Source organism: Triticum aestivum, chromosome 7A (assembly GCF_018294505.1).
Source record: "Triticum aestivum cultivar Chinese Spring chromosome 7A, IWGSC CS RefSeq v2.1, whole genome shotgun sequence".
In the NCBI taxonomy this organism is placed as follows: domain Eukaryota; kingdom Viridiplantae; phylum Streptophyta; class Magnoliopsida; order Poales; family Poaceae; genus Triticum; species Triticum aestivum.
This window is the reverse complement of record NC_057812.1, coordinates 590,028,655-590,041,621: the sequence shown is the minus strand read 5'-3', so window position 1 is coordinate 590,041,621 and position 12,967 is coordinate 590,028,655. Positions and strand designations below refer to the sequence as shown.

The 12,967-nt window shown below is 43.2% G+C and overlaps 1 long non-coding RNA gene across 1 annotated transcript; it reads left to right on the top strand.

Annotated features, from left to right (window-relative positions):
* The first annotated feature begins 756 nt into the window (after window positions 1-756).
* LOC123152434 (uncharacterized) lies at window positions 757-6,824 on the top strand. The gene is made up of 5 exons (XR_006476191.1): window positions 757-1,308; window positions 1,399-1,555; window positions 4,482-5,561; window positions 6,307-6,493; window positions 6,610-6,824. It is a non-coding gene; the product is annotated as an uncharacterized lncRNA (long non-coding RNA).
* Window positions 6,825-12,967: the final 6,143 nt, after the last annotated feature.

Below are 12,967 nucleotides of genomic sequence, written 5' to 3'. Positions count from 1 at the left end.
ATACCATAGGCTAGCTTCTAGGGTTTAGGCTCTCTGATCTCGTGGTAGATCAACTCTTGTACTACTCATATTATCAAGAACAATCAAGCAGGACGTAGGGTATTACCTTTCATCAAGACGGCCCGAACCTGGATAAACATCATGTCCCCTGCCTCCTGTTATCATCCGCCTAGACGCACAGTTCGGGACCCCCTATCCGAGATCCGCCAATTTTAACATCGACACATGACTCTCCCATAGCGGTAGGCCACCACGAATTGCAGCAGGGAAAGAAAAAGAATGATGGAGAGATGGGAAAGGAACATTAGCGACGGGAATGGCGCGCTGTCGCAGCCTGAATCATGCTTCCCACGCACGCCGTTTATGATGATATCCGTGTGCCATCACAATGGCCACGCAGAGAGGAGATTGGGGCGGGGCGAGGCCGAGGAGTCGAGACCGAGACATGTAGCTTCGAGTACAAACGCTGGCACAGCCTGGATTGGGATACGCGGGCTGAAGGGAGCTTTTATCTATACTACTATTAAAAGAGCAAACATGAATTCCCCTAAAGCCACACCACAAAAGTGTACACGGGATAATCAGGATCCTCCGATTTCACCATCTAATGAAATCTAAGAGCCAATATTACTTTGATGGTCTGCCTCCCGATCTAACGGCTGATGATGAATGTTCTGCCGTGGTCTGCCCGCGATCGGAGCCCGACAAGTTCGGATCTCCCTTCCCTCGCTCCCACAGTCCACGATATCATTCCCCGATTACCTCCTGGACCTGCGGGATTTCTCTCCTCCACCTCTCTTCCACACCTCCTCCCGAACCCTCTATCCCGCCGGAGGTGGAGTGTGACGGGCGCAGATGGCGGCGACAAAAGCGCGCGGCTGAGGACGGCGCCGAACAACCGGCATTATCGCCGGATCTTCTCGACCAACCCCGCTCCTCCGCGAGCACCTGGCCGCCCCGGCCGCCTCCAATGCCCAGCGGCACTCCGCCTCCACTGCTCCACCACTTCCTGGACGCGCCCGAGCCCTCGCTGCTCCACCAGCGCATGGCCACCTCGGCCACCTACAGCTCGCCCCTCTGCTCCACGCCTCCCCACGTGCACCGCCGACGGCCCTTGTCATCCCCCTGTCCGCTAATGGTGGCGACGCGGGACACGCCGCCAAAGCTGGGTACGCTGGACATGCCACAGAAGCTGGGTACGCGGTACACACTTCCGTTGCCAGGGACGTGGATAGCTGCTAGGTATGTTGGCGCTGCTATTGCCGGTCTGATGTCGTTGCCGGGATAGTTGCAGATAGGTTGAATCTGGTACGCCATATCCATTACCCCAATCTTTTTACATCAGCAGCAACTGATTCCCCACGTCTAACACACGTAGTCACCATGGCCGACCTTTAGCGGAGCAACGCAACGAAGGGTGGTGACAGGGGAGTAGGCGCGCAGCCGGGAGCAAGCCGGCGGGCCCGTGGCAGATGCCTGCGGCATGTGAGCAGTTGGCGCGGGTAATAGCGACCATGCAGCATCAGATTCCCCATTGGGATGATATGCAACGGAGGTCAGGATATCAGATATATGCATGATGTTACTTGTTTTGGACAAAAATCATGGTATTTCGTTGGTTTTCTGATAAGAGAAACCACATGCCTTCCAACACTGGTGGAAAAAGGGCCTTTGGTCGCGGTTCGCAACTGCCATTAGTCGCGGTTGCGCAACCGCGACCGAACGGGCGCGACTAAAGGCCCCCCCCTTTAGTCGCGGTTGCTTAAGAACCGCGATTAAAGGCCCGTCCACGTGGGCGCCAGGTGGCCGTCGGGGCGGAGGACCTTTAGTCGCGGTTCTTCTGGCCAACCGCGACTAAAGGCCGCCGCAGGTTTAGGGTTTTAGCCCCCCCCCTTAAACCTGTTTTCTGTTTAATTTGTATTGTTTTATTTCTTTTGTGCTTTATTTTAATTTTGAAGGAGTTTCATATATTCTACGGTACTACATACATGCATATGAATGTACAATTTCAAATAAATTTGAAATTAGAACCAAAAAGAATTCAAGAGGAATATACAATATATATTCAATATCATCGGATGACCATATACAATTTTGAACTAGTTTCCATACATGATTTAATGCATATAAAGTTCTACGTCCTCGTAATAGTGTTCTCCTTTAGGATGGAGGACTTCCCTGCTGAACCATCCAGCTAGTTCCTCTTGAAGTGGTCGGAAGCGAGCTTCTGGACTAAGCATCCACCGGAGGTTATTCCTCTGAGCATTGGTATCACTCGGAACCCGCTCAGAGGTGTATCTCCGGATCATCTCACAGACATAGTATCCACATAGATTGGTCTCCGGTGGCTGAATATCCCCAGCATTCTTAGCCTTTAACATTTTGAATTCTAGCTCTTTTTTGAATTCACCGACCTTTGTATCTACGAACCGTCTCCAAACCCTACGAGGCAAAGAAAATTAAATGAACAAGAGAGTTATTAATTAGTTACTTGATATTAGGAAATGAACGAAATAGGCCGATCGATATAGAGCGCAAATGTTGATGATTTTGTGGAAAAAACAGGAATAAAAACATATTGTGTATTCAAAAAATGTTTAGGGATTTCAGAATAGTTCACGTATTTAATTTTTTCACTGATTCATGACATATTCGTGAATTTAAAAATTATTCGTGTATTTCAAAAATTGATTTTATTAGACACAAAAAAATTCATCAAAACAAAAAAATATTAATGAATTCCAAAACATATTCTTTCTTCTTTCTTTCTTCTTTCTTTTTTTCTTCTTCCTTTTTTTCTTCTTTCTTTTTTTCTTCTGTTGTTTTCTTCCTTTTTCTTTTTTCTTCCTTTTTCCTTTTTTCTTCCTTTTTCTTGTTTTCTTCTGTTTTTCTTTTGTTTTCTTCTTCCTTCTTTCTTCTTCTTCCTTTTTCCTTTTTCTTTCTTCTTCTTCTTCCTTTTTCTTCTTCCTTCTTCTTCTTCTGCCGGCGCGCGGAGGACGGCAGGCAGGGCCAGCGGGCGGCGGGCGGCGGGCGGCGGGCGGCGGGCGGCGGGCGGCGGGCAAGGGCGCAAGGCACGGGCGGCGGGCAAGGGCAGGGCACGGGCGGAGGCGGCGCTCACTGGGGACGGGGGCGGCGGCGCGCAGGGCTTCGGCGTCGGCGTCGGCGTCGGGGCAGGGCTTCGGCGTCGGCGTCGGGGCAGCGCTTCGGCGTCGAGAGAGAGGAGAATGGGAAGTGGCAAAACTGCTAAGTGCAGTATTTATAGACACACCTTTAGTCGCGGTTGGAGAGGCGGACCGCGACTAAAGGTACCCTTTAGTCGCGGTCCGCCTCCCCAACCGGGACTAAAGGGTTTTGGCGCCGCTTCCGTTCCCGCGCAGAAAGACCCTTTAGTCGCAGTTGGGGACAACAACCGTGACTAAAGGGTACCCTTTAGTCGTGGTCCGCCTCCCCAACCGGGACTAAAGGTCTGTGCTAGAACTGGCGCGGTGCGGTGGGATGTTTAGTCCCACCTCGCTAGCCGAGAGGCTTCGACAGTGGTTTATAAGCGCGGCTGCGCTCACCACTTCGAGCTCCTCTCAAATGCAGGCTTATGGGCCTATTCTGTCACTATGTGCCTGTGGGCCTACTCGGCCTTCTGCGGGCTTGAATCCTGGCCCTTTAATGGGTTTCTAGTCGTATTCAGGCCGTGGTGGCCCAGTAGGTGGCATATTTTCTTTTTTTCTTCCTTTTTTCCTTTTTCCTTTTTTCTTCTGTTTTTTTCTTCTGTTTTTTTCTTCTGTTTTTCTTCTGTTTGTTTTTTTCTTCTGTTTTTCCTTTTTTCTTCTTTTTTTTCTTCCTTTTTCCTTCTTTCTTCTTCTTCCTTTTTCCTTTTAAAATCAGAAAAATAAAACTAATTCATTTTAAAATCTTAAAAATACAATTATATATCAAAAAAATCAGAAAAATAAAACTAATTCATTTTAAAACCCCTTGAAGGTTTGACAAAAGGTTTGATACATCATTCAGTTCATCGACCAAATACAAAGTTTGGTACAATAAATTATTACACATCAAATTCACTTCATATCATGTTTGTTTCACCCTCTTAGGGCATTTCATCAAACACCTTGTGTGCATAAGAGGAACCAAAAGCAAACCTACACCCCCTTGTGAAGCTTGTGAAGAGAAGTGGCACCAAATGGCTAAGTGAGTGTGCTGAACTGGTATATATAGGGGAGGAGCTTTAGTCGCGGTTGGCCTGGCCAACCGCGACTAAAGGCCTTTGCGCACCTTTAGTCGCGGTTGGCCTGGCCAACCGCGACTAAAGCCCCTCACGTGCACCAGCTGGCCACCGAGCGCCCTGGGCCCAGGCCTTTGGTCGCGGTTCGTCTGCCGAACCGCGACTAAAGACTTCATTAGTCGCGGTTCCTACAGTTTCGCGACTAATGGGGCTGGACGGAAGCCTCTTTTTCTACCAGTGCAAGTTCTACCTTTTCGTGCAGGTAACATCGCTAGCTTCTGACATATATTGGACCCGTGAAAGTCTCTATGCTCACAACGTGTTCGACGAAATAACAATGGTGTTGTGCTTTTGAGGTCAGTCTCCAAAAGGGAGCATCTGCAGGCATGTAAGTTGCCGGATCCACATGCAGGAGGATTTATGGAAGAGGAAAACATGTATGGGAAGGAGCGGAGGGGGTTCTGCATGGCCTCCAGCAGCACCATATTCAAGGAATTCGTACAGCAGTGTTACCTCTTGCCTTCCAGTTTGCTTTCATGGTTAAACTCATGTTTAAATATATGGACGTGTCCTTTTGAATATGTAAATGTTACATCTCTGATAATTTGCATGGTATATCTAACCATTCTTCCCTTTCTTTATTATTTAGCGAAGGTAAGATGAAATTTACCTGTGTGTAGTGTACCATGTTATGTAGGTAGACCAGACAGTCAGATTTGAAAATTGTTTGGCCATGGCCATACATTTAGCTGCTTGGAGTATATTACCTGCACAGGTTCCTTGTTACATGGTTCCCAACTTCCCATTATGTATGGCAAAAGATCTTCCCATTGACTAACGATGTTTAAATACATAAGAGAACATTCATATGCTGTTTTCCTACAAATCTAACTATGAACCCCAGAAGTGAGTTTATGATCATTTCTTATTAAATCATTGAAGTGATTGCTTTTCTCTCTGATTTTCTTTGTGTGACATATATAGAGTCGTCTTATAGTTATATTTGGCCTGAAACAAAATAATGTCCATTCACTCCAAACGACCAAACCTACAATTTTTGTTAGTGGAATTTTATGTTTGTCACAGTCGGCACTAAGACATACTTGCATCAAGCATATCATTTTTATATAAGGATATACGCAACAAACAGTGTGTTGCGATCATTTTTCTATATATAGTCAGAACTGAGACACAACATGTGTACTCTCTTTGAAAGCAGGTGAACCCGCTGGATCTCTTCGTCAACGACTTTAATGGGGATGAGGTCAGGGCTGGAGCTGCATTTCCACTGCTCTCTCCAGCTCACAGCTGGTTATGCATGCTTTACCTTATATCTGCCCAGGTCTAATCCTTCACCCTTCCTCAGTCTCCTTATTTCTTGATGCTGGGGAATGCACTCTATATGTTAGATGTAACAATTTCGTAGTCAATCAACCGTAATATGGTAAAACTAGAAAGTGATATGAGTTTTCTTGATGCACTAGAAATATATGAAAACTGTTGGCCCAAAATCAGAGGGCTGCACTAAATTATTGGCCATTTTATCTCATGTTTTCGATGTTACTTGTCATGTATCAATTTTGTGGTCAATCAACTGGTAAAACACTAAATCTAGAAAGTTATATGAGTTCTTTTGATGCACTAGAAATATATGAACACTGTCGGCCCAAAATCAGAGGACTGCACTTAATTATTGGCCATTCTGAATCATGGCTTTGATGCTAATTGTTCTACCATGAACATTCTCTTTCGCTAACATTCCAACATTAATGTCTAAGCTGTGAATTGAAGTTGGGACCAACCCATTACTTGTAGAGATGAGCTAACCATGACACCAAAGTAACTGTTCTGTTCTATGCGTACATATAGCTTCGTATGAATGATGCATGACAAAGTTCTCATATTTACATGCCTGAGTACAGTATGTCATATACCCAATATTTGTATAGTTCATGTTAAGTAGTAAATATACATTTGACACCAAAATGTGTGGAAATCCCAAGTTCAATCTATTATTTTTACAAATATATTGATGATGAAGACAATATATATGAGTTATAACTGCATTTTTTGTTCATAATCTTCAGTGTCAAATTTCATGCACTTTTCTCACGGTATAATAAAGAAACGCACCATCATGCAAGATGGCGGCTCAAGTTCTTTCTACAATGCACGATTACTATTCTTCAAGAAAAAAGGAACTGCTACTCACCCGCACATCGAGGTTTATGCTAAAGCATGAGTAAACCTATAGAAAATTTTCCTGCCTACAAGGTACAAAGCAAAAGTATATGTACTCTCAAAGATTTTCATTTTCCACTACATCAAGATTTGGTGCATTTGGCGATTTGTTTTTGTTACTGCTCATCTTGGTGCTTGTTTTGCTGCAGGTCAAAAAAGACGATTGCTGATGCAGCTTATTGCCCGCATATATGATAGATTTTTAGTTATCTTACCCTCTTCTTCTATAAGAATAGATCACTAATGCTAATGCAGCTTATTGCGATCTTGTGTTGTAGTAGTATTTCCCCCTTATGCAGTAGGTCTCTCGCAAGCTTATTGTATGGCAAATAATGTGTGAGGTTTCAGATTCAGGAAATTTATTTCTGCTGCATCACTAGAATTGTTTTATCACTATAGATGAACATGTATTTTCTTCAGAACGCACGTGCATTGCTAACTAGTAGTAGAAAACGGCGCTAGAGCGGTGCTAGAAAATTGAACAGATGCTTCCCGACGCGCCTATGACGGTTGAAGCAGCGTCGAGAACGAACGAGAGAAGCGATGACCCACGACATGTACTTAATCTTTAACCACATGCAGATCAAATCTTTCCTATCCAATGACACGCAGGCACATGCAAACCGGGCCACCGCATAGAAACATGCAGAAAAGTAACTCCAAAACAGGGGATCGTAATCAAATTGAACACATGCAGCGCACATGGCCGAGATTGCTAGAAACGGAATGCTCCAAATCTTCGGGGGAATTGGTGCGCTCACCGGTATCTGTACTGAATCCGGCTTGTCTGCTTGCTTCCTATGTTTTTATCCGTGCTTTCATTTCATTTTACAGCTGTCTTTTTTCCTTTTTTTTTAATTTAATTATATCTTCTCTGATTTTAAGAAGGTGGGGTCGAGCCTTATTTTATTTTAATCAAATCAAACCACGTATGCGGGAGTACGAATAGGCGCACGCGCGGGGAGCAGGCAAGTCTCGTCTATCTGTACCCAGCCATATCCCTCAATATATATCGTGCCATCACCCGATTGACCCTGTTTTCACTGTGATAAAAAGTCAAAAAAACAAGGAAAAAGAAACCTGGCTAGGTTTAGTATATTAAGAATATAAGCTTCCCTCGCCTGAAGATTTTCCAAAACATTACAATCACATGCCGTGCCTTTATATCATTGGTTGCTCACTCGCTCACATCGCTGGATTTGTTCGCTTCGTTTTTTGGTTTTACTGTTTTATTTTGTTTGTTTCTTTCTCTCTTGTTTTTCTCTCTCTTTAATTTCCTTTGTTTTCTCATTAGTTTTCTTTGTTTCTTTATTAGTTTCAACTGTTTTTCCTTTTTTGCTCTTTCTCGATTTTTATTTTTTGTTTTGTTTCTTAGTTTCTTCTTTTTCTTCGGATTTCTTTAATTTTCTTGATTTCACTGTTTTCATTATTGTGCACTGGTTGTTTTTTCCTTATTTCTTGGGCTTCTTTTCTTCAATTTTTCTTTCTTTCTTGGTGTCCTTTGGTTTTTCTTGTTTGTTTGTTTCCTTTTCTTTTTATGGTTGTGTAAGTTTTTAATAAAAATTCAACATTTTTCGTATATAGCAGATACATTTTTTTTGAAATCTTATATTTTTATGCCTACTTTTTCGTATGTACATTCTTCATTTTTGGTGTATATCTACTTTTTTTGAATACAGATTTAACATTTTTCAAATATAGGTTTAGCATTTTTATAATATATGGTCAATGTTTTTTCTATGCACATTTAAAAAAATTCAAATGCTTGATTAACTTTTTCCAAATATGACATTAACATGTTTTGAATACATGATTAAGTTTTTCTATTCATTGTTAGTTCAAATGCTTGATTAATATTTTACAAATACAACATGAAAATATTTTCAATACATGATCAACGTTTTTCTACACAAATATAACATTTTTCAAGGGTATGGCCTCCTGCGAGCTGGGCCGGCCTAGTATGGTGCTCCCTCAGGCGAGGCTAGCCTCCAACTCACGTCAAGTGAGCACTACTAGGGAAAACCTTATACACAGAATCTTAACAGTAACGCTGGATAGAAAGAAGCGCTGCTGCTACTTAGTAGTAGCACATGGCTGTAAAAAGCGCTACTGCTATCCTGCTAGCAGTAGCGCGCGTTAGCAAAAGGCGCTGCTGGTAAGTTTGAACTGGGTGCACATGGCTAGCCCCACTTAGCAGCAGCGCGTATCCTTGTCCATCGCTACTGCTATGCTGCGTAGTAGTAGCGCTTTTCTTCAACCCGTGCTGCTACTAACCCTACCTTATCGTCCCGCCGCATGGCCGACCCTCTGACTCTCCCTCTCACCGACTCTCCCCCACACCCCCCGTTGTCTGCCGCCATCGTCGTTCCCCGACCACCGTCGTCGCTCTCCGCCGCGGACGCTCCTTCTTCTCTTCCACTGAGATAGTTCCTCCATCCCTCCTCCCTCCTCCTCCCACCGTGCCCTCCTTCCTCCTCCTCCGGCCTCCCCCTCCTCCTTCGGCCAAGCCCTCCGCCGGCAGCCCTCCTCCCCCCGCCCCTCCCCCTCCTCCTCTCTCCTCCCTCTTCCCACCCCTTCCTCCCTCCCTCCTCCTCCCTCCTCCGATCCCACCACCCTCCTCCCCTCCTCTCTCCTCCCTCCTCCTCCTCCCTCCTCCCACGCCTCCTACCTCCATCTCTCCTCAACCCTAAAATGTTTTTTACTGTTCTTGTATAATGTATTTTATTACTGTTTTTAGTAAGTGTTTAATAGAATTAGTAAGAAAACTAATAGAACTAGTTGAACTAGTTTATTTTTAGTAAGACCTAGTTTATTGTTATTTATAGTAAGTGCTTAGTTGAACTAGTTGAATTAATAGAACTAGTTTATTTTTAGTAAGAAAATTTAGTTATATGATCTAATTAAAATTTTATTATAGAACTAGTTTATTTTTAGTAAGAAAATTAATAGAACTAGTTTATTTTTGGGTGTATTTAACATAATTCTAGGTTGATTCGTTTTGAAGAGGACATGCCATATTTTGAACATGTCACATTTGTTGTTATTTTTTAGTTAATTGCATTATTCCCGCATTGACGTCGACAATGGCTATCCCGCATCCTCGTCGTCGACTCGGTGGAGCAGGCCTGCTTGACCAGAGGGGCCATGTCCGGGACTGGGCTCCGTCGGGCTGGTACTGGGATGTGCTACCTTCTAGAGGCGCGGCTTGGTGAGGAGCCAGCCCATCGTTGACCCAGGCCTTTTTGGTGGCGGTTGCGTGGGCCAGTGACGATGCGGAGGCTTTCACCCCCACGAAGGTGGTACATCATCGTGTCAGCGAGGAGGATGAGCAGGTCAGTCGCTGCATGGTTGCATTGGAGGGAAGGTTCTACAATACCTGGCAGGTTCTTCAGGGATCTCACTGGAGCTATGATCCTGTGATGGTTCCTTTTCTTTGGGTGTCCACCGCCCGCGCCGATACCCGTCGTTTGCTAGGGTTTTAGCTGTATTAGTGATGTTATATGTATGATACTATTCGAGATATATTAGTGATAGTATTCGACGATGTATGGACGCAAGAGATGATTTAGTTTTGCTTATTGAATGCATGCTAATTTGAATACTAATTTATTTTATGATTTAATTTTGCTTATTGAATGCTCAAATTGAAGAAATCCTCCTATTTTGAATGCTCAAATTGGAGAGCACTATGCGAGGCATATGAATTTGATTAGTTGATAGCTTATAGGGTTTTTGTTTTTGTAGAAATCCAGGAGCCCCTCCATCATCCCCGTCGTCGTCCCCGTCACCGACGCCCTCCGACCTCGAGGTGAGACCAGCCAAATCTCCGTGTCAATATGAGTCCTATAAGATATTTTGAAATGTTTTTGTTCATATTTTCAACCATTGAAATGCAATGACCATCAAGTTTGAATGCTCATATGATGTAGATATAACATGTATATCTAGTGTTGCTCAAATAGGATATGTGCTTGCCCAAGTGGCCGGCCATGTTTGCATGTAACACCTCCGAGTGGCCTATGTTTTGCTGGAGTATTGATTAATTTCCGTTCCGGAAAATTTCAGGTGCTCGATATGTCCTTTTTTAGCAAAGGTCATGCCATATTTTTCTGTGAATTTTGACATGGCTTGTGCTAGAATATGTACGAAATATTGAGTGGCCTGGATTTTCTAGAAAAATAATTAAACAACATTTCGGGTTGACTTTCAGTCTGTCGAGGCTCCATATATGACAGTCAAAAAATGAGTGAAGAAGAATCCCGACTGTTATTGTGAGGGTCGTTTTTCCTTCTTCTCCTTGTGCTAGATCTTTGTTATGCACTAGGGGAAGGAGGAATAACGACCATCACTGGCGGTCAAAAAATCAGTGAGGGAGTGTGTCCACCATATATGAGAGAGGACGAAGAATACCGTCTGTTGTCGTGGGGGTCGTTTCTCCTTCTTCTCCTTGTGCTAGACCTTTGTTATGCACTAGGGGAAGGAGGAGTAACGACCATCACCGACGATCGCAAATGTCAGAGAGGAAACAGTGACGGAGTCTCTACCATATATGAGAGGACAAAGAATCCCGACTATTGTTGTGGGGGTTGCTTCTCATTCGTTCCCGGGTTGCTTCTCTACCATATATGAGAGGACAGAGATGAGAGTTTTCAAGAAAAGACTCGATAGACCGATAGTCAACCCGTGATGAATAATAATGATCTAATTTAGATTTTGTAGTATATATATTTAATTGTACAAGTTTAATCTTTGAATTATGAACATAGGAAATGTCGTCCATGTCGTCGTCGAACGACGAAAGTCTCACGGCGGAGTGCGACTGGTGCAGCGACGACAGGGGTCTGTGCGACAGGCCTCATCTAGTAGAAGGCCAGCGCTCCAACATTAAGCTCCAGGAGACCTTCGATGTTGAAATGGTACGCAATGATGACAAGTGTTTTTTTTCATAATTAAGCACGACTTCTACTTCTTCAACGTGTAATTTTCGTCTTTTACAATTTGACTAGCTTATCCCATGCCATGCAAGACGCTACGTCTTGGAGAGAATGGATTTTGAAGATCATAAAAATATGAAAACAAAGATAATTCACTTAAGGACCCATCATGGTATGGATTTTGATGTAAATCTATACAATTTCGAGAGCGTAACCATTTTGGTTGCCTAAATTGGAAAGCACTTTGCAAGACGTATGATTTTCATGAGGGTATGCTTGTCACCATGGATCTTGGTGATCCTGACATCGCCCAAGACAATATGGACATTTGGGTCTTTGTTGATACGCTCCCAATTCTACCGCTATGTGAGTTTCTCAAACATAGTTATTAAGTAATTTATATTGTTTATTTCAAAATAGTTGACAACTTATTTTTATTTTTTAAAGAATGTGCGGAAGATGGTAGACAGAACCTACTATACCAATGGCTCAGAATTAACTTATCAGGTGAAAATCATATGATCTCATTTATTACCGATCTTGAGAATTACAATATCTATTATCAAACTCATGCACATTATGGTCAATACGTGTCACTAGTACACGTGTTGAACTACAGTAACATCCATGGAGATGTCATGGTAAGATTTTTTACAATTACGACATCCATGCATCTTTTGCATAAATTCTTCTAAAACTCAACTATATTGCTAACTACGAAGTTATTACTATGTTTTTCAACAGAAAATCCTGAAGGATTGTGTGCCTCATCTGATGTTTTCGAAATGTCACCTTGATGTTATGAGCTTACGGCCAGATCATCCTACGCATCACTGTTGTTCATACCGGATTTCTAAAATGATAGAGACATGACAATCAAAAATTGGAAAAAATGTATGGTCAATCGTTGGGAGCTACTTGAAAGCAACATTATGTGAAGCGCAAGAATTGGAGAGAAGATAATCTCCATTCTCCATAATGAAGAGTCAGGACCTATCTTGTTTTATGCTATTTTACCTAAGAGAGTGTAGTAGGTCCTAGGTACAATGTGTTATTATGTGCTATAATGTGTTAGAGTTGATGATGATGATGAGTTGTGATTATGACTAGTGACCAACTTGCTATATGATGTCTCATTGATGAAAATAATGATCATGAGAAGGTGTTATATGACAATGATGTATTATGATGATACTTCCTCCGATCCTTTTTTCCGTGCGCCTAAGCTCAAGCCGGCATACCAAGGAAAGAAACTTTCTAGTAAATCTGGACTAAATTGCCCCTGGTTCTCCATAGATAGAACACGGCTTTGACTCCTCAATTCCTGTGCGCACTACTCTCTTTCTTGTGCATGCGCTTCTCTCCCTCCTTGCCCTCCGCATGCACACACGAATAGGAGTTAATTACTCACATGCATGCGAACCATGAGAAGCGCAGGATGCAGGGCAGTTTTGGAAACCGCGGCTTAGAACGGGAATCGCACAGACCATATAGGAAAAAAAATCAAAAAAAGTTATCGGTAGATTATTAAGGACCGGAGGGAGTAAGTTGTTAATGATATGATGATGAT